The sequence below is a fragment of the Haemaphysalis longicornis genome, unplaced genomic scaffold (assembly GCF_048455015.1).
Source record: "Haemaphysalis longicornis isolate Haplotype H1 unplaced genomic scaffold, Haemaphysalis longicornis Haplotype H1 scaffold_5, whole genome shotgun sequence".
Lineage (NCBI taxonomy): Eukaryota > Metazoa > Arthropoda > Arachnida > Ixodida > Ixodidae > Haemaphysalis > Haemaphysalis longicornis.
This window is the reverse complement of record NW_027526385.1, coordinates 57,760,493-57,782,553: the sequence shown is the minus strand read 5'-3', so window position 1 is coordinate 57,782,553 and position 22,061 is coordinate 57,760,493. Positions and strand designations below refer to the sequence as shown.

The window sequence follows — 22,061 nt, the reverse complement described above, 5'->3', positions numbered from 1 at the left end:
ACAGGGTATGGGCGAAAACGAAGCATGAAGGCAATAATGGCGATTCTGAGCGCTCGCGTTACGATGAGGCTTGCAAGGAGCCTATTTATGTCTACTGAAGGACCAAGGGCCTTTTTCTCAATCAAAAGAAATATAGGAACTACCTTCATTATGCCCTGAACCGCCTCCGTCTGTAACGAACCAAATATGTGCAATACAAATGCCTAATTGCTCAAGTTAACGGGTGTGATCATTATATTAGTGCGAATGTAGATTATTGGTTTAACGAATTATTGGTCTTGTTGGATTTAAAACCGATAAGACAGAATCTGACTAAAAAACAAAAACAAAAACATGTGACATGACGCTGTAGCAATGGACCCGTGTATAATAACGAAGCCAACTTTAAAGGAATTCGGTGTATCGCGTTCTAAATAATACGTTGGGTCGTAATACTGTTCTGTAAGGCTGCCTCCGTTGCTCTGTTAAAATGTATTCCCAAAAATGCATTTGTGCAGCGCAGTGAAGCCCACCTAAACGGACGCAGTGTATAGAGAACGGCGGGGGAAGGCTTACGCATTCGTAGACAATTATCGGAAATTCTGCGACATTTATTTTTCACGTAAGCCGTATGGGAGCAGCGATGTCTGAGAGCCCCGGTAAAGGTTAACGCAATTACACATCCAGTCGAAATTACAACCGACAGAAAGTAAAACATTACCGTGCAAGGACAAGTATGTTTTACAAGACCGTTTTTGTGAAGACTATTAGAAATTGGAACCGGCTGCAAGAAACGCAAGTGTGCTGTGTGAATGAAGGATTGGTTTATTCCAGCCAACCCGCCGCGGTGGCTCAGTGGCTAAGGCGTTGTGCTGCTGAGCACGAGGCCGCGGGTTCAATTCCCGGCCGCGGCGGTCGCTTTTCTGATGGAGCGAAAAGCAAAAACGCCCTTGTGTTCAAGATTTCGGCGCACGTTAGGTGGTCAAAATTAATCCGGAGCCCTCCACTACGGCGCGCCTCATCGCCTGGGTTGCGTCGGCGCGTTAAACCCTACAATCAATCGGTTTATTCCAGCTTGTTACCTCCTGTTGTAATGGCTTTTTGGCAAAACGCGGCGCTCATTGAATAAGGAATAAAAATAAAAGCAGTGACGCATCGTACGAAATTGGACCGAACGGCTAGCATAACGTTGCAGGTACGGTAACTCTGTATACTCCACCAACCTAGCGGCGTCTTTCACTTGCTACATCGGTGTTTTAGCATTTCCACTATTATAGCAAAGCTTCTTATCGCTTATTACGTGTATTTTTCGCGTGCGCGAACAAAAACCCCTGAGCCTCCTCTTGAGGGTTTAAAAAAAGAAAAAACTCCCACCTCCCCTCGCGGGAACCCCTGTGTACATGCGACGCATAGGCGGAGCGGCGAAGGGACCGCGTTTTATAGCGCGCATAACGTTGAGGGGACTGCGTAAGCCGGTCCCAGTCGATGACGACGTTGGCGTACTTGTAAAGCGGCGTGGACTCTAGGTGTTTGAGCCAAGCGTGGATAATGCTTCGCCGGAGAACGGCACACCGGTTATATGCGCAGCGCGCCCGGAGGCGAGGAAACCGCGGAAGAGAGAGTACTGCACATGCGCCGGCCCCAGCGCGTCTGCCGCGGCTATGACGCAACACAATCCAACACAATCCACTTTAATCCAATCCAAGCCAAGCCAATACAATCCAATCCAATGCCCCTCGCGAGAGAGTGTTCGCTATCGGAGAGGAAAGGGGGTGAGCGGCGGAGAGCGCAGCTGGCACGGCGAGGAGAATGGGGATGGGTGGACAACGCCGACGACGACGACGACAACGACGACGACGCCGGAGGGACAAGGCGAGTGAATCAGATGCTCTGAATCTAAAAAACCTGAGGCGTCTCGTGTCTTCCAAGCATACCGCAGCGTGAGCGAGGCGTCCGTTTTTGTGCGGTGGTTTGTCTTTGAAGCACGAGGCGTTGCGTAGCGCGAGGCATTCATGTCTCTGATTTTGTTCGTTCGTTCGTTTGTTGGTTGGTTGGTTAGTTTGCGTGGTTTCTCGTTTTTATCTGTCTCCGCTCCATTTTGAATTTCCCTCCTCTTTTGTCACGCTCCCGAGGAGCAGCGCGCCTATACGAAGATCGATGGCGCGAACAAAGACGAGAGTGGAATCGTCGCCGGTGGACAGAAAACATGAATGAAGATCGCGCGAAAAACGCCAGTCAGGCAAGACGACCCAAGTCGTCGGACAGAGAAAGCATCGCGAAGGCGCAGGTATAGCATGATGCTAAACTTGAAAACTTTATTAAAGCGAAAGCTTTGCTTGTGAGACCGATGGCGTCCTGTCAAAGAACTAATGCATTTTCACATAGACCGGTTGGTCGACCGAAAAGCTCTGATAAGATGTCTGGACACACGGCGCATGCGCGAAACCGGGCTTGCATTTGTCAAAGCGGTTGCTTCGAAATCGCGAAAAAAGGAACGGTTCTAGATGCGGCAACACACGCATTGATCACAAAGAAAGAGCACAATAATGTACGTTTATCTCAAACCACGTATCGTTCGTAAATGCGTTTACTTAGTGCGCGAGAAATCGTCGCATGGGTTCGTTTTTCGTTTGCGATTTGGGTCTTTCAAAGGTTTGACGATCGATTGGACGCACGTTCAGGGATGGTTTTGACGCACTTTTGACGCAGTTTTGATGCGAGAAAGCTTTCGCGCTTCTCTTGAAGTTCTTTGGGAAGGGACGGTAAAGTTTTTTGGAGAAATTAACTAAATTCAAAAGGGGCTTTCTGGACACACAATTTAGATGTATAGCTGTGCGGTGTCTGATCGGCTGTGGTTCGATAACGAATTGACCAACACTCGCAATGCGTGGGATCCTGCAAAACGGACTGTTGCAGTGTCAGGATTGTCGGAGTCTTTCCTCCTGGCGCTGAGGATGCAGAAAATTTCACAAAGTACGGGGCGCATGCAGACTCTCCTCTTAAAGGTGTCGTGCCCCGATTGTCCACTTTGAACATGTGCGAAAAATGGCCAATTGTACGAGACGCGTGCAGACTCTCCTCTTAAAGGTGCCGTGCCTCGAGTGTTTACTCCGAAAGGATGCAGAAAATTCCCAAAAGTACGGGGCGCGTGCACCCTCCTTTTAAAGGTGCCGTGCCCCAAGTGTCCACCTCGAACAGATGCAAAAAAATTTCCAAAAGTACGAAGCGCGTGCAGATTCTCCTCTTAAAGGTGCCGTGCCCCAAGTGTTTACCCCGAACGGATGCAAAAAATTTCCAGAAGTACGGGGTGAGTGCAGACTCTCTTCTTAAAGATGCCATTCTCCGAGTGTCCACCGCGAACAAATGCAAAAAAAATCCAAAAGTACGGGGTGCGTGCTGACTCTCCTCTTAAAGGTGCCCTGCCCCGAGTGTCCACCCCCTTATCCAGACCATCTAACCACATTGGACGACGCCGAAGAACGGTATACTCGCAGCACGAATTCAGACAAAAGTCCGTACCTTTGTTCAAAATTTTCTCTACCCTCAGTTTCACTGGCCATACACCTTACAGGGTTCATTATGTTTCGTCTAAAACACACACCAGTACTGAAACATCTATACTGGTGCTCCGATGAGGCAACCCCCGAATTTTAAATTTTCCCGCCTGGACTATTTAGTATTGTTTGTGGCACCTTGGTGCTAGTACTAAATAAATATTCGTATCTTCAAGGAATATCGTCAGTTAATAGTGGGCCCCACACCGTGGCATTCTTAGCCTTTAGGTTCGCCTCATTTTCTCTGTGGGTTAGATAGGTCCGTACCAAATGGCTCAAATCTACGTTGTATGTTTAAAGCGACACTCAGCGACGAATCGCATCCATTCATAGCACACCCAAAACGCCTGCTAGACATCGTGTGTGAGACAGTCTGCTGTGAAGGTACCAGGGTATCAAGCTCTAAAATCAATAAAGCTGCTGCGGCAGGTACGAAAATAATTGGAGATTCAATTGTTGAACTTTAAGAATGTGTAAGCATATCGGCTTCTTTTGTTGTCCACCAGTGTGGGGCATTTCGCCGTCGCCATTCCGATTCCTTCCCATCTCGCCACCTGCACTGCCTGCAGACTCGATTCCACAATGCGTACTTGGCAGGCGGTGGCGGGAGTCACAAGACCTGTCGAGGCACACGCAGCTGGCGAGCCGCGCTTCGATCTGTCGTCTCCATGGCAACGTCCCCAGCGTTTCCAAGGGAGTTCTCTCTACTTCTGAAGGCAGCTGTCTCTCCGCCACTTTGTCGTCCTGTGCTCCTATATCACTCGCTCTGTTGACAGAGCGCCGCGAAAACTTTGCTTACGACATGCCCATCTATTTGCTCACGCCATAATAAAACGAACTGGACCTCAGGAATGACGGGCCGATGATACCCGTAATCCAGCTGCTCAGCCTCTAAACCGAGTTCCTCAAGCCTAAGTCCATTAGAGAGGCAGAGCTAACGGGCCGTTGTTGTCCTTACTCTGCGAGGAGTCGATCGGGGTAGGTAAACCCAGGGACTCTGCCGTGAGAGGCGGGGAAGCCAGCTATCATCGTACGCTCCCCGGTGGCGCAGACGCGTCGCCACAGTCCTCCCCTGGGCGATGAACGCGAGACAACGGAACGGTGGTGCGGACCGAGCTGCCGCGGGGGCCACTTGGCGTTCATTGATCTTTTTCGCGGACCGGGGAGGCCTGGGAAGAGCAGGGGGGGGAGAGGCAGCGCCCCTGGAATCCGGAAGTGGCGTGCGGCGGCGGCGGCGTGGCCCACCCCTGAGAAAGCGACGGCCTCGGCGGCTGCGCTCCTTCCAGCCACCACACAGGCGCACCGCTCGCAGTTGCGTGCCCTTTGGGGCCGCCGCCGCCGCTGCGCCTCTCCTCCTGCTCGTCCACCTCTTCGTCTTCCTCCTTCTGCCGGGAATGCACGCCGCCTTCTTCAATGCCCCCGCCCCCGGTCCGAGGGAGGGGAGCCCCCATTCTGACGGCTGCGCAACGGTACCACAAAGGGACCCCGAGAGACGCGGGCATTGGAGCCCAAAGGGCTCGCTCGTTCGACTGAGCGCACCCCGCATCAGGAATCATCGCCTGTCGTGGCCAAGTCACGGAACTCGTCGCCGCCGCCCGCCAGTTATATCATGCGCGGCTGCCTCCTCTATCTCTTTCTGCCTCCGCGTCCTACTGTGAAATGTGCGCTGATTTGTCTTAATCGCGTGCGAACGGAATGTTAACGCTCGCGCGAGCGAGGAGAACCTGAAGCCCTTCGTGTGCGTTGGGGGATGGAATACGTAACCGCACGAACACCACTGTTCGGCGCGGGACAGGGATACATTTTTGTGGGACGTGTTGTAGCGGGGAGAATTCGCCGATTGCAGGAGCGCCTCGAAGAAAGCGAGTGGTGGGACACTGACACCGCTTCATACAAGGACATATTTTGAGACGACAGTCTTCATCGGGCCACGTAAACGTGAAAATATTGGTCTGTCTGTCCCTCTATTCAACGGCCCCGTCAAAAAGCATGTGAAAGAATTTCTGAATAGGCTAGACTGTTCTATTAAAGCTGCTGCTGTGTCTGATACATGCTTACATCATTCCGAGCAAAGGAAGCACCAGGCATATTTGAGGCAAAATGTAAGTGCATGACCAAGAGTACTAGCGTTCGTTTAATTAAGAATGCACGTTACATTGGTTTTTACAATATCATATGGAAGACAAAAACGCGTTAACAACGGTGTCGAAGAGAGGCGTGAAGAAAGCGAAGATATGTAGACTCATGCTCGTCCAAGCACAACATACACAAAAGGTGCCAACAGAAGGCGCTCTAGCAGTGCGAACGCGGGAAAATTGAATTGAATCGAGAAACCCTCTACTACATTCTTCATTGTAGGACCGAGAGGGGAGGGGAATTAGGTGAGAGAGTTGGAGGGGGGAGGTGAGAGGGTGGTTACCCGGCAGCGGCGGAACAAGAGTATCGCCTATCGACGATATTCACACTGGAACAAACAGATAAGCGGCTAACTTGTTGCTACAACTGCACCAGCAAATGACGAATCGGTCTGCAAAGTCCTCCCCAGTTGACAACAGGGGCGGTATTTTCGTGTTTTGTCCGTTTTGTGTCCGTTTCAAAAGTTTCCGTTTTGAGAAAGCCCTGATTGGCTGAAAGCGAACGCCCGGATGTGACGCCATACAAGCACGGCTACAGTGGCACGGCGGAGCGATGAGGCGCGGCTTCTCGGAGCAGACGATTTGGAGCAGACGATTTTTCGTCGCGGAACAATAAGCACATGAAATAGTGTTTAAAATAGGTTTAGTTGTTAAAAATGTGTTTACAAGAACAGTTGCGCAAAAGTCAACCAAAAGCCCGTATACAACTGGGAGTACGTCAGAATAAAACGGACGCAAAACGGACGTTTTCAAAACAGACATACACGAGAATACCGCCACAGATATACACTGTACTGACTTTAAACATCAGATTGAAGGTCTTATACGCTACCCCGAAACTGGCTTGACTGTAGGTAGCCAGTTCAATTACAACTGTCCCTTGTTAATTACAAGATTTCACTGCTGAATGTCGTAGTTTGCAACAGCTCAAAGACGTTCCAGTTGCTTTCCTACAACTAGAACATGTTTTTGGGCTACTTGGTGACATGACCCCCATGTCGTCGTTGATATGACTACTACTGCACTTTTTATTTATGTGTAATTGCTTCGCTTTCCCGAGCAACAAATGCAGCTTATCGTACCGTGGGTTCTCTGTGACCAGGGCACTGTCCCGGAAACGGAAGTAACAAGCCTCACAGCTGTAGCGGCACGCTGTGTAAACCATTTCCCAGATGGTCTGAAGCCACTGCGCAGCTTGCGGCAGCAATGTCACCGTGAGAATCATTTGTCCTTTCCATTCGGGTCCTTTTCAAAAAGTTTGGGCGAATCGTTTCACGGGAGTTTCTGCACTAGATGACACACCTATGAAACTTTTGGTAGAGGTAGTATGAATACCACGTTTATCTGTTTAGAGGCAGTTGGAGATTGAATTAGCAGATCTGTACGGGAGCAAGAACGGGCAGTGACAATTGTGCCAGCATGGCGAGGATGCAAGGTATTAAAGAAATATTAACGCGACGAAGGAGAAGTTTTCTATGGGCAGAGATGGAATGTGGTATGCTCTAAGACGCGAAACTGGTAACTTCAGGAACAACATGAATGAGTGAATGAAAGTATAGTGAAAAGGCGAAAAGGTTGTCTACAAATTTAACTCTGGCAACGTTAGGTCCGAGCGAAACTGTACGGGCAATATATATATATATATCCCACCACAACCTCCCCTTTGCTTTCCGAGGTTTTCTTGACTACCAACCTTTATTTTCTGTCTATATATATATAGTGATATACAGCAGCTTTCCTAACATCCAGCTTGGCTTGGAACCCCAAATGGAAACAAAAAAGCGAAAAAAAAACGTCAAAAAAATTACACCAAGTTCCCGTAGGGGAACCCTGAGAGTAGTATGCGAAGCAGCCACGGGGCTGACTGAAGTTCCCATTAGTTTTCAGTTCGTCGTTTCCGTTGACGTTCAGCTTCGCGTGCCTTCGTTGTATCAGTAGCTTCTTGACGCAGTTTGAATGAGTGAAGGACATAAGGCGCGTTCGTAGCACACGCTCCCGTCTCGGTTTGTAGCGTAAAGCGAAGAGCGCCACGTACCTCCCGTTGCGGCCAGAGAGTCGTGGGATCGAAACCGGGCGCCGCCTGACTATTTCTTTTTATAGTGGACTGCACTGACGTCAGCCCAAACGCTGATAGGGCTGAAGAGACGCGCATGCGCAGTAGAGTGCGGACGGCGGAAAACGACAACGAGGGAGGGAGGGACACAGCCCCGGGCATGAGATGCTTCGCATCTAAAACGCATAACGCGCACATAACAAAACACCATACAGAAACGCGTCGCACACAGAGCACAAAAAACACTAAAGTATGCAGGAAGACCCGGTTAACGCGCGCACAGGAGTTGAATCAAGGTAGAGTGTTCGTAGAGATTTGTCCAAGCAGAATTTGCGGAGAGAAGAAAAGGCTCATGTATAGCCCGTGTCGCAGCAAAAACCTAGTGCCATGTTCCGAGGACATCACTAAGTGCAGGATGTACGCACTAACTTTGTTTGTGAGGTTCTATGGGTACTAAACCCATGGTAGATAAGGCGTTCAGAAGAATCAGGAGAGGGGAAGCTGTACTAGACGACGGAATAACCATGGGTGGTGGCGTTTCCTTACTGTACCAGACAAGCTGGCAAAATTATTCAAAGGATGCCTGATGACATTAGGTACTTTTACGTTTAAAAATGTCGATACAATATAATGCGGGAGAAGGATGATGTTAAATAGCTTAAGAATTACGCAGCCACCAGCCTATTTGTATGCAAATTGCCTACGGAGATGCAAGTTAACGGAATAAGTGATACCTTAACTTTCGAACAACCCAGGTAACAGGCTGGCTTCAGGAACGGCTACTCATCAGATGGTCAGAATAATGCCATCAACCTTGTAATCAAGAAGTCGGAAGGTTGTAATAAACCTCTTTCATGAAAGATGTATGTAACGGATAAGCCTATGACTTAGCAGAGACAGCTGCAGTCATGAAAGCAGTGAGAGAACTGGTAGCAGCAGAAACGCATGTAGTGACATGTAAAAGGAAAGTACGCGGAGAATAAATCGCTTCACAAGAGGGGGGAAAAAGCTTCCTATTAAGAAGGGGGCCAGAAAATGGGGCACCAGCTCGTCTACTCTATTTATGGCAAGTGTAGGGACGGTATTTAGAAAGCTTGATAAAGGGAAGTCAGGGACCCGAGTAAACCCAAGATATTTCAGTCATTTGATATTTGCGGGTGACGTGGTATTGCTCCTACAGGAAAAGACCTGCACTGGGTTCTTCGGGAACTTTTCTCAAAAAGCTAACGTAGGGCCGAGCATGTATAGGAATAATTCGAAAGTGATATTGAATAGACATGCGACAAGCGCCCTCTTCAGTCTAGGCAATAAAACGCTAGAAGAGGGGGAGGAGGAATAAACGTCCCTATGGAGCAGTTAGCCTTGGGGAAGAGTCCTTATTCCAGGACCCCTTGAGACCGCCCGGCTTCTTGGCCGCTCTTCACCAGCCAAAGCTGGTCTTCAGGGTCCGAGCCGGACAGTGCTCTCTCCCAGGGCTCAAGGGAGGGGAAGGGCGGGGGGCGTAGGTTGGGGTTCTTATCACAGCCCCACATGATATGGTAAAGCGCACCCGGAGCCTCGCAGAAGTGGCATTGCGAGGAGTACAGGGTGGGAGCCAGAATGTGGTCTCTAGTTGGGTGGGGAAAGGTGTTTGTTTGGATGCCTCGAAGGTGGCGTTCTTGTTCTTTTCTGAGGTTTTTGTGTGGAGGAGGGCACATTGTTCGCTCATGCCGGTAGTGATTTCTTCGAAGGACAAGAGGGGACTAGGAGAGGTGGATGAACACAGCCATCTTGGGCAGCTTGTGAGTGCTGGGCCAAACCACGAAAAGAAGATCAAGGGTATAGTTACTATGGACTGGAGAATATTCGGCGAATACCTCGAAATAGGGAACTCTGCCACCTCTGTCACTAAACTTCTGTCAGTAGAGGCATGCAACAACAAATGCGTGCTCCCGGTGGTGACTTATGAAGAGAAACTTGGAGTCTTGCTAAGCACTTGGAAGGCAAACGTCGGTCCAACTAGACATAGACTGGAGACATTCGAGTAACGCTTAGGTAGAGAAAACGAGCGCCGTGGATTAGGGAGGAAACCCTGGTGAAGGACACCGCAGCTTATTGTAAGGGGAATGAAGTGAACAAATAGCCGATTCGGGCAGCGCAGGGTAATAACAGCTGGACGTCTATTAAAGAAGCTTTCGTCATGCACCGGACATGATTTGGTCTCAAAGGATGCGAAGTCGTGGCAGTTTGCAGTACTTTGTTCTCTCTCCATCTGGGCAATTGATAGGATAGGTGTATTTTTATTGCTGTTATCCGGCGCACATGTATGGTGGTTGAATGCATGGCCAATAAGACATTAAAAATTGAATTATTACTTTTGCTGGTTCAGTCGCCTCGTATCCCAGGTGGTTCGTAGCCGGGAGAGAGGGAATTCCAGCCCCCCCCCCCTCCCTCCCCCAACCCGATTTTTTTCAGGCAGCGTGTAAGCGAGTGCTTGATTGATTGATTGTGGGGTTTAACGCGCTGACGCTACACAGGCGAAGAGGCGCGCCGCAGTAGAGAGCTGCGGATTAATTTTACCACCTGGGGACCTTTACCATGCGCTGAAATCTCGAACACACATTCGTTTTTTTTTTTTTTTTTTCCTTTCGCCTCCATTAGAAAAGCGACCGCCGCGGCCAGGAATCGAACCCCGGTTATTGTGCTCAGCAGCACAACGCCATAGCAACTGAGCCACCGCGGGGGGCGTAAGCGAGTGCTACTATTCCTTTTGACAAAACTTTTCTCTTCCCGTGACTAATAGCCGTGACTAATAGTCCCTCTTCACCTCCCGCCCTTCCCCCTCGAAAAAAAATTCTTGCTACGGCCCTGCTTGTACCATTTAAGAAAACAAAGCGAGCGCCTGTTTCGTATGCTGAGATGTAGGTCACGCCCGAAAGGCTATATTCTCTATGAACCCTTTCAAACTCACCATTGCTCCGTATAAAGATGTATATTAAGCACATGTATGTTCACAAGCACAGAAACCATGCCAACGCAGCGCTAAGCGATGCACGTATTCAAACTGCTATCAAAAGCATTTATAACTTAAAGACCTGGGTGACGTTTTGTATATTTACAGGTTACGATGAGCGGCAAAGCACTGCGTAATATTTTTTACCCTAAATGCGTTCAAGCTAAAACAGCGGCCACATTCCCTAACTAAACGCACCGCAACACATCATTCCAATGGCGGCATGCAGCGCGGGGGACGATCGAAGCGCCGCATATCTCGATCGGCAGTTGCATGAAGCTCTCCGTTACTCCCAAAACGCCCTGATCTAGCTACAGTGGGTAGCAACTTGTATGTTATCGCAGACGTAAACCCCTCGACCGGAATTCCTCACCTTTATTTTTTCGCGTTGAATGAAAGTAAGGAACGTATTTTCTGAAGGAGATGGCGAAGCTTTAGTACGGGAGTCAACCGATTTTTTGAGTATACGCTCTCTTTCCCAAATGAGAGGATATCACTTAAAACAAATTGAAGCGATTCCGTCGTCCTGATAGGGCCCTAGAACGCTTGAAAGCGAAATTTTTAGGCCTACTAGCCTTAAAACTGCTGTCAAAACGAATACCGGCAACCATTACAGTAAGCCCTTCGGCAACATACTTTTAAACGCAGAGCATTTCAGTAACTCACGATGTCACCCGCGTTGACGTCCGTGGTCGTAGTCCGCACCCCTCCCCCTACACTACATAAAAAAATACTATCCGGCGCCTGGTTTCGATCCCTCGACCCTGCGGGCGGAACGCAATGTACATGGTGCTCTACCCACTGCGCCACAAAGCCGACACAGAATGGGAGGCTACGAACGCGCCTTATATCCTTGACTCATTCAAACTACGTCAAGAAGCTGCTGATACAACGCATTCACTACCACCAACTCCCCAAACACTAAACGTTAACGCAATACACCCACCCCCTATGCGACGCATTTACTCGAGTCCCCCTCGCGGGGAGATGGGCCCAATTTTTAACTATACGTGAAATGAAAAAAAAAAAGCTTTTTAAAGACTTGTCTCAAGCTAAAATTATAGTAAAACATAATAAAATGTAGTTTTCCCTATTCCTTAACGTGGTTTCTTAATCGCGCATTAAAAAAGAAACCGAACAGTTTGCATAAGAACGGTAGTGTCACGTTTACACACTACGTGGCGCCACCCCTCCGATTTCTGAAAGTTTAGTGCCCAACCAATATTATTCCCGCCGATTTATTTAGCTATTACTCGTGGTTACTCTACTATATAAAACACTGACCTTCAAGTAAGCTGGAGGATATGAACTCCAGAAAAAGCGGTTGGATGTCCCTTTAAAAACAAGTGCTAAACAACTTAAAGCGCGGTAGTTATGCAAAATAATGCTAGTATCGGTGTCACTGCAGGCGATCGTTTTACATGGTTAAGCAGAGCCCTCTGGCTTAGTCCGTTATTCAATAAAACGTCCATGTCAAAGAAAAAAAAAACTGGTGTAGTTCACCAAGTCGCGTTCAGCTCATAAAAAAACAAAAACCGACCGCATCTTCAGGTTTGTCCTCTTAATCCTTGGTTGCGCATAAGCTCTGCTTTGCCTTACTCCTGAATTGTGTAACCTGCTGACTCCTTTGCCGATTTAAGTTCCATGTTTGGATACGAAAAATAAGCACCTTCGGTGACAAACGCTTCATCAGCATCATCATCTCTTCGTCGTCATCATCACATCCAATTATTCAAATTATGGGACCTTAACGGGCCGAAGCAACAGGGCTCCGGGTGAATTTTGACCACCCGGGGATCATTAACGTGCGCTGAAATCTTGGCACACGGGCTGCTTCGCCTTTCGCCTCATTCTGAAAAGCGGCCACCGCGACCGTAATCGAACCTGCACCCCTGGGCCTAGCTACGCCACCTCGGCTGCTGTCGTCATAATCGTCATCGTCATCACCTTAATAATGCCCAGTTGCGTATATGCGTTTCCTAGTAAGTACAGCCAGCCGTCACCTGAGCTTGTTTATGGGGGTTATATCACAGCATAAGCGTACATAAAGCATACCAAACCACCCGAACAAAAATAAATAACAGCCAAAACGGGCTCAAAATGGTTAAAAACCTCGGTGTTGAAAAATATTCAACAGAAATAGCTGAAACCGACCTAAACGGGGCAAACCCGCAAAAACTTACAAGAGGCAGTAGCTGAAACTGGCCAAGAGGCAACGAAAATACCAGAAATCTCATTTATAATGCATAAAGATGCCATAAAATAATTATATGCCTGATAATAAATGTCGTTTTTCAAATATGACACCCTTGAAATAAAAAAAAAAAGTGGCAGCGGGATTTGAACACGGGTTAGGCTGTTCGTTTCGCAGGAGCGGAACTACTACACTACAAGACCAAACGGTTCGGAGCGATTAAACTGAGGGCCACATGCACGCGGACATAGCTTCAAACATGCCCCTAGATGGCGCCACGCGTAGCTTGGCTGTGCTGACTAGGAAATGCCTGTACGCCTCACAGACACCCAACGGATACAATCCCCGCGCCATCCAATTCCATTCTTTGCCTAAAAAGCTTCTTAGCTCACCCGTACATCAAGTTATCTGCCTTCACCTATTTCGAGGGCTTCGTGGCTCTTTTTCAGCGCCACCATATACCAAGATGGCGCCCCGAAAAATTATCCCAGCTTCCCTGACTTCACGTCGCAAACGCTGATGTTGACTGCGAAGCTGCCTGGCGCTCCCTAATCGCAAGGCTAAGCTTCATAGAACTTCTCAAAGCAGGCAGATCGATTCCAGTTCGCGCCAACTAATTTTTGCCGTATTCCACTGCTCGCGCCATCTACTGGAGCCTTTTGTTACTTTTGAACTTGGAACACTGCCCCGAGGGGGCGCCGCGAGCGTTTTTTGCTTTTTTTCACGGCGTATTTTTTTCTTCCTATCGCAAAAACCAAGCAGCCACGCATTTTAATTAAACGAACAATGCAAATACCACTTATGTATTGATGTCTTGCTTCAAATATGCTTAATGTCTTCTTCTTGCTTAACAATGTCGACAAGAATAAACATAGCCACCAGATTTAGTAATTTAGAAAAGCGTTGCCTGTATAAGAATCTCCTTCATGCACTCTTTTAACTTGCTGCATGTGTGTTTGGAGCTTGTTCCCCTCCTCGCTAGGCTGCGCCCTCTCCACATCGCCGCGACCGCGTTACCACATTTCGTCCCATGACCGAGAACAGCCTCGCTGACAAAAACGTCTCGTTTCGCTTTTTTTCAGCTCTTATGACGACATTGAAAGCTAATGAAACCTAAACGGCACAAGCTCTGGGTAACCCGCCGCGGTGGCTCAGTGGCTAAGGCGTTGCGCTGCTGAGCACGAGGTCGCGGGTTCGATTCCCGGCCGCGGCGGCCGCTTTTCTGATGGAGGCGAAAAGCGAAAACGCCCGTGTGTACGATATTTCGGCGCGCGTTAAAGATCCCCAGGTGGTCAAAATTAATCCGGAGCCCTCCACTACGGCGCGCCTCATCGCCTGCGTTGCGTCGGCGCGTTAAACCCTACAAACAATCAAGCTCTGGGTAAACAGCGACAACTAGTTTAAGTCTAAAATAGGTACTCCTGAAGCTGTCTTTTGGCAGGCCTTCTGTTACACGCATGTTCCACATGTTGTCAGTCCTCGGCAGTACATGCTTGGCCCAGCTAAGCTTCTCTGACTTGCGCTAAATAGAGCCATTTAGTGGAAGTTAATCTAATTCGGTCAATTACCTTTTCTCCAGAAGCTGGTGTGTGAATGCACATCAAAGCCAAATTTGAACACCTTCTCGCCTATTTTCGGGCTTGATTTTCCAGCGAGGCTATAAAACGTACAAGCGCATACGTTCATGGTGTAGAAGTATTGTCGTGTAGTGCCAATCAACATAAGGTATCCGCGACGAAGTTCAGCTAGCAGGCATCGTGCGAAAGGTATAGCTTTCGTCGGCTTTTCGCATTTTAATTAACCTCAAGAACGCAGTTCAAGTACATTTTGCCCAAGTCTCGTACCGGGCCACCTTCGGATCTAAAAGTTCGCATACGCCATTTCATTTTTTCGTCCCCTGATTCCTATATTGGCACTTCATTTCCTCGGACTAAGCTGGCTAAACACTTCTTTGTTTTCTGGTTACAAACATGTTTGTTACATGAAACTTCTCTTCTGTAGTCTCTGCGTTTCCAGGAGGTGACCGAAATGCGATTACTGTTGACTACGCCTGCGTACTTCGCGTATGTCTTGTCTTGGATTTATGCGCGGGGAACAGCAGCTTGCAATCAAAACACGCATCTATATGTATACTAAGGCGAATGTTGAAAACTTCAACGACCTTATGAGGGGGAAAGAAAATGCTCTCGCGCAACTGAAAAGCTTTCCGCCAAAATCGGAGGCAAGGAATGAACTATAGGGTGTCGCAAGACAGGGTCATGGCAGATGACTTTGTCCCCTAGCGGAGACAAACATGGTTATGATGATGATGATGATGATTGAAACAGAACTAAAATGTTGCAGGCGAAGGTCGAGCAGACAGCACAAAACTAGGGCTAGGTGTCAACTGGGAATTTTAACCCGCTTAATCGGCAGGCTTTATTCCATTGCTTGATCGACCAATCATTTCTGTAAAAAACAACGCCTAAAACATTGCTCCACATTTTACGGGTGTTTTTTTTTTTACTTTAACGTGACATATATGGCGAAGTTTAAGCCATTTCCGAATTCCATAGAGAGTTCGTGCTGTTCCGAAGACAAAGAAGCGTGCTTGCCGGGATGGATGTTTCTGGGATTATTCATGGGCATTCCCGGGTGACGTAAACAGATCATCACATGTCCCTTATGCCGGTCGGGACGCTTATCAACGCGTTCGTAATTCTCGCTATTTCTGGAATGAGGAACCTCCGCATCCACTGTTATTGCAAGGGGCCCGATTAATCGTAGATTACTCACGTTGCAGTGATAGTCCATCGCCATCGCTCAAAACGGTGGGAATGCGCGTTTGTAAGTTTTGTTTGCATTAAAAATTCGCCAGTTTTCTCCTCTTTTATCACTACTATCTTTAAGCATACTTGCATAGTTTCTTGTATACTGGCGTGAAGCGGGCTGTTTGAACGGAGTAACATCCCCGACATGCTGGCGCAGAATTTCAAGGTGGCTCTGTCTTGGTTCATTTCGCGCGCGTAGTTACAACCGATTAAACACACCAACCACCACCCCCTCATTATCATCATCATCAACGCCGTCACCGCTGTCGTCGTCGTACGCCTATTTGTGGCTACTTCAGTACTAAAAGCGCTCGCAAAACGACGTATCCATGCAGTGTCTGGCGATGCTGAATCACAACCCGCCGGTCTTTTTGCAATTCGTGGACGCGGACGAAGCAATCATTACCGCTGCGCATCCTACACTGTAAAATGATTTACACCATTAGGAGTGTAAAACCACTGTCTAACACCCTTACCCTAGCAAGAGATAACGGTGGAAAACACCCGTAAGAGTGTTTTCTCATTTATAACACCTTTACGCCCTAGCAAAGCAAATCGAAGGAAAACACCTTCAAGGATGTTTTGAAATTTATAACACCCTTACATCCCACAAAAAGCACAAGACTACGCCTTTTTAATGGGTGGCTTGTTGGTAATTACACCCTTTCAAAGAGTGTTTTTTATAGGGTGTAAGGGTGTTAGTTATAGACAAAAAGGGTGTAAATAATTTTACAGTGTAATCGATGCAGTGTAGCAGTCAAACCAATGGACAGCGCAGACAAAATGGCGCTCTAAAGAAGGCCATTTTGTCGGCTAGCAAGATCGCGGTCACTGCTTCTTGGGACAGCCAAGGAATAGTCCTGGCTGACTACTTGTCTGAAAAAGGTAATACAGTAACAGTATAACGGCATGCATGGTTTATCGACTGCTTCAAAGAAGAGCTAAGGAAAGACGGCCCAGGCGGCCGCACATGCAGGTGTTCTATGAATGAATTTGGAATGAATTGCATGAGTTTGGCGTCCACTGGGGCGGAATTTGTGTCCGTTTCATTCACGGCATACGTCGGCTCGCGGTGCCGTTGACCAATGACACGCCCAGAAACCAACGCTCTGCCTTGCTTGTGTTACGTCACATCCGGGTCGTCCGCTTTCAACCAATCAGGGCTCTCTCTCCAAGTGGACACTTTGAAATGGACATGAAATGGACAAAACTGAGAATTTTGCCCTCAGTTTGTTGTCCCGTATACTCCGGATTTAGTCCGCCTGATTTATCCTTTACAAGCTTGAAAATCTTGCTCGGCGGGAGAGAATTTTAGAGAAGTGAAGATGCCATGCCCTCCGTCAATGCCTATTTCGCTGTACATGGCAATTCCCATTTTTGCGGCGTTCACCGGAACGATCGTGCAGCGCTCACAGAGACGGTAAATGTTGAGAAATAAAGTTAATTGTCTGTAGGAAAACCCACTTTACTTGTACAACTTTATAAGCAAGCCTCGCACTTTTTGAGCCCGGAAACAGGGCCAGCCTGATTTTGAAGCTGTAACTTTCTTGTGGCTCCTTGAAGCTTCCGTTTGAAAAAAGCAGTTTAAAATCCCTAATACAATTTACAAGGTTTAAAGCACTGGAGGTTCAGACCACACATTTTAAGCGGGCCGAGAAGACAAAACACCGTCAAAACAACGGTCATGACAATTTTAACGCAAACTTGTAGTAGTTAAGCTGAAGAGCAATAAAAAAAATTAAATCCGTTCCCCTCAATGTCAAAACTGTCGGAAGTGCAGAGCAATGATTCGTCATAATGGGCTGTAGCGCCGTTATCCGCTCACTGCTACCACCCAATGCAAATCAGATTTTCCGCCTTCGCGGTGCTGGCGCGCCCGCTGCCTGAAACTGCGCCAGCGGGAGTTCTGTTCATTTTGTGCTTGCTTTGAGCTTGCTGCGCAGTGGCCAGCTCGCAGATCAGGAGTTACTTGTGACGCGCGCCCGTACCGCAGCAGCCCAGCGTGTACTACCGGACTAGGAAGCCCACCGACCGCCTACGGTCGAACTCCGTGCAATAATAATAATAAAAAAAACGTTTTTCAATCCAATCCAATCCTCCCGCACGTGCCGGCGCCGTTTTTTTTTGGGGGGGGGGGGGGCTTACTATCGCAAAAACCAACCCAACCAGCGTTCCTAACTAAATGAACGCAGGCGCTGCTGGTTAACTACGTATATGTTGCCTCAAATGTACCTGCAGTTTTCGTTGCCCTAAACAACGGGGAGATGTATGACAAGCACCAGCGGCTCACGAGTTTCAAAGGCTTATGACTATATAAATCGCTTAGCTTTTGAAGCCTGTGGGTTACGCGGCGACTACAGAACGCCGTGGGGCTCTATACTTGGGTCCAGCGTGCGAGCTTCGACGACAAGGCGTGGCCCTAAAATGCTCTGCGCTTTTAATAACGGACGAACAAGTAGCCACTAACCAGACATTGTTTCGCAATGCCTCTATGACGTCACAGGAACTATTGTTTGTGAGAGTGGCGACCGCTGACAAATCCTTTTGCAAATAAACATGACGTTGCGATTGTAGTAATTGCAGCCTATGGTTCTTTGTGATCTCACCACTCGAATGCTAAATACAGTGAAGTATATTTGAGTTCGCAGGTACGCGAAGTCAAGAGATTCACAATTCTCGGTTTCTGGTACACCTTCCGATGACGTCACTGCTAACGTATAGCGTAACTGGACACCTTGACCATAGCGACGTCTTTTTTTTTTTTTTTTTCAATAACCGCGTATTTCGAGGCCTGGGCCGAGTTGGGCGAGTTGCGAAAGGCAAGCACTTCTAAATTACATCACGATGTACATTGTCTTTATGGTCCTTTACACGTCAGGAACATTGTAGGCCGTCATCATTAACCGCAGCAGCCAACTAGTAGTTACACTTCATCAGGACGAATGCCTCTCCCATTGTCCTCCAACCGCTACTCTCCTGCGCTATATATATACCCGAGTCTACAGTTTACCCCCGAAGTTTCGAATTTCATCCCGCCGTCGTGTTATTGGCCTTACCCTCCTCCTAGACGCATGTCTTGGTATCCGCTCTGTCACCCTAATTGTCCACCGGTTGTCAATTCGTCTCACAACATCGCCAGCGAAGTCCTTTTTTTTTTTTTTAGTTTGAACTATGGTATCATCTACTCGAGCTCGTTCTCTGGTCCAGGTAGCTCGTTTCCTGTCCCTGAGTGTTACTCCTAACATTATTCGTTCCATGGCCCGTTGAGCCGGCCTAAGTTTGCTTTCAAGCCGTTTAGTAAGGCGCCAAGAGTTAGCTACGGGGATTTCAAGCGTCACAATAAAAGCCCTCTCAAGAAAAATGGCTGCCACGAATACTCATTATAGAGCGCGTTTTTACGAACAGCACGCAGGCATTTTTAGGAGCGCGTACTCATAGTGTCAGATATGAGCCCAGGAAAAAAATTTTGCCCGAAAATACGTACAGGTTATAAGCGCTACACCACTTGTCGATTACTTAAAGTTCGTCGCAATTGCGAACGCTGAATTTGCCGTCTTGTTGTTTCAACTAATCATAAGCAACTCTCAGTTATAACAAGGATTTCACTGAAACAAAATATAGATGAAAATGCGCCTACTCGCAATAAAACTACCACAATGCTAGGCTTCACGACCGTGACAACACATGGAAGTGTCAATATAACAACTGTTCACACGAAATTTTTAAATGTTTGACCATACGCCGAACGGAATTATGAAAAACCAACAAGGTTGACGAGCGCCACCATTCGGCTACGATGGGAGTTAAACGCGAGCAGCTTAAACTGAAGCTTAGGCGCGATATGACAATTAGTCCGCCGTTTGGAATTCACGAGCGTACAGTGCGACGTTGTGTTCTCGATTTTTCTTTTTTAACATACATAAACTTTTGCTGTATAATTAGAACTATGTAGTAATATTACAAACGTGCTTGCTAAGGTTAATTATCCCAGACATAATCAGACCTTCAAGCGGCATACGAGGACGTCAGAATAGCGTCCGCAGACAGGTGCGATACTGCGTTTATGTAAGTCTCTCTATTTTTTAAAGATATAATCAGGCAACTAGGTATGAGAACAATATTACGTGCGTGTTTGTTAGGGTTAATTGTTGCAGACATAATCAGATGTTCAAGCGGTATACAAGGACGTCAGAATAGCGCCCGGAGACAGGTGCGATACTGCATTTACGTAAGCCTCTCTATTTTTTTTATGATGTGATCAGGCAAGTAGGTATGAAAACAATAAAGATACGCGACAACGGAAGGAAACAAAAAAAAAATGGGGGCTAAAGTTCAAAATAAACGTAAAAGTTTTAGCCGAGCCAGCGCCATGTGAAGCGCCAGCCCCCAACGCTTCCGGTCACGTGCGCCTTCTAAAATCCAATTGTTACTACATTTTACGCGCAATTTTGACATCTAAGTGCAACTTACCTACGTCGCATCAAACGTCCCGGTTGCTGTAAAAAAATTCCGCCGAAATCCGCACTGCGTGCTTAACCGGATTTCCCGCCAAAACGGGTTCCCGCGCGCGCGCCAGAGAGCACGTGTTTTCACGGGATCGCTGCGCTAATTTTCGATCGCCTAAAAAGTGCGTTGAAATCGTAATAGTTAGCAACAGGTACGTTGGGGCTTACCGAGGTTCGGTTATATAAACGATTCAACAAACAGCGAGCCGCGATCGCACTACCACGTGGCGCTAGCGCGTGGAAATTTCCCGCGCAATCTGGTAAAGCGTAAAAACAAGAAGAAAAAAAAGGGAAAGCGTTTCGCGGAGTTCCAGAATTAGCGATTATAATTTTCGCATTCCTCGTCCACTGTTGCTAAAAGTATGCAGAATACCCGTGTGGAAATTCAGGGGTGTGGTCAGCGGACAGTGCTGCTTGCGGACAACGCGCAACTTATCCGAAGGACGGCTTTACCCACGTGCAACGGCACATTCCTGCATCGCTTACAGCGCCACGACGACGGATTGAGGCGGAGCTTCTTTATCAAACGCATCGCAACGACGCCATTTTTAAAAACCCGTCACGGTCGTCTCGACATCGTAAGAATCGGACCCCTGTCACAGCCGCGCGACCGTCGAAAACGCCTCGGAACGCCAGCGGATGCAATACCGAAGTTAGGAAAGCGCTTAGTACTTGCGTTTCGGTCAGCATATACCTCTGCCACGGACTCGCATTGTTACCGTCTCTACGCGTTACAGCATGCTGACAAAGCGTAAATATGTGGTGTGATGCTTAGCCTTTTCTATGATTTTTTTTTCTTTGCGGGTAAGTCGTACGCAACCGTTTGATGTGCCCTATATACGATCGGCGGTACCTGTCAAGCGATACAAAATTAATTCCAACGGTTGGCGGCACCACAATAATGAGAGGTTGAACGGATGTATCCGCTAGCCCTAGCTCCATCCCATCAGCGTGATTGCAGACGGAACGGTGGCGGGGGTGTCAGCCATCGTTTCTTTCTCCTTCGCATCCGCCCAGCCGCGCAGAAGCGCTCGCGAACGCGTTCGACGGCCGGTCGCGCAGTTGTGTTCTCACCCGACGCATTCTAAAGCTGGGTTTCTCTGCCTAAAAAGTCTGGCCCACCTCGATAACAATAGCATGGCGTCGGCCCCCCGTGAATCGTCGTCTGCACAGCGCCATTCGCGCAGACGACGGCGACGGTACCGAGCAGTGCGTGCGCGCGCACGGCCGCGCCGCGCGCCGTCTGCTCCGCAAAAACCCCCGAAACGAAACACGCTAAAAGCTGGCCCAAATTGAGGCCGAAATAGGAACTCACCTGCGCCTCTCAGGTCGAGGTTTGAGCCGCGTACGGACGCTGCGCATGACGGCGGGGGTAAGTAGTAGTCAAGGACAACTGTTGCCTGCGCACCCACCCCAACGCCCCGTTCCGACTTTGAACGCACGCAGACGAAATGCGCAAGAGAGCAGACGACGGGCGGCAGCCGCTGAGCCACTGTTGCCAACTGGCGGGCCACTCGCCGCTGCACTTGACGGATGTGACGGCGCAGCACTCGCGCTCGCTCGACCGTGTCAAGGTTTTCTTTCGCGCTATTTGTGTGTTTTTGGAGGGGCTGTTCGTCGTATCAAGCGAGCGACAAGACAAGTGTTGACGCGATACTACGGCTTCGCAGGATGCCACCAAGGTAACGCCCTCAACAACTGCGCTGACCCAGGGTGCAAAACAGACTGGAGTGATGCTTATCGCTCGAACAACGCTGAGTCAAGATGTACTGAGCCCTTATATAACAAGCTGAACAATTTACACGCGTAAACGAAACTAAAATAGTAAATACAGTGTGT

General features: G+C 48.3%; 1 long non-coding RNA gene across 1 annotated transcript in view; it reads right to left on the bottom strand.

Moving 5' to 3' along the window:
- LOC144139243 (uncharacterized) overlaps positions 1 to 21,671 on the bottom strand; it is a 102,560-nt gene extending 80,889 nt beyond the window's left edge. The window contains exon 1 of the long non-coding RNA XR_013316115.1: positions 21,538 to 21,671. This is a non-coding gene — a long non-coding RNA (uncharacterized LOC144139243). The remainder of the gene's footprint in view (positions 1 to 21,537) is intronic.
- Positions 21,672 to 22,061: the final 390 nt, after the last annotated feature.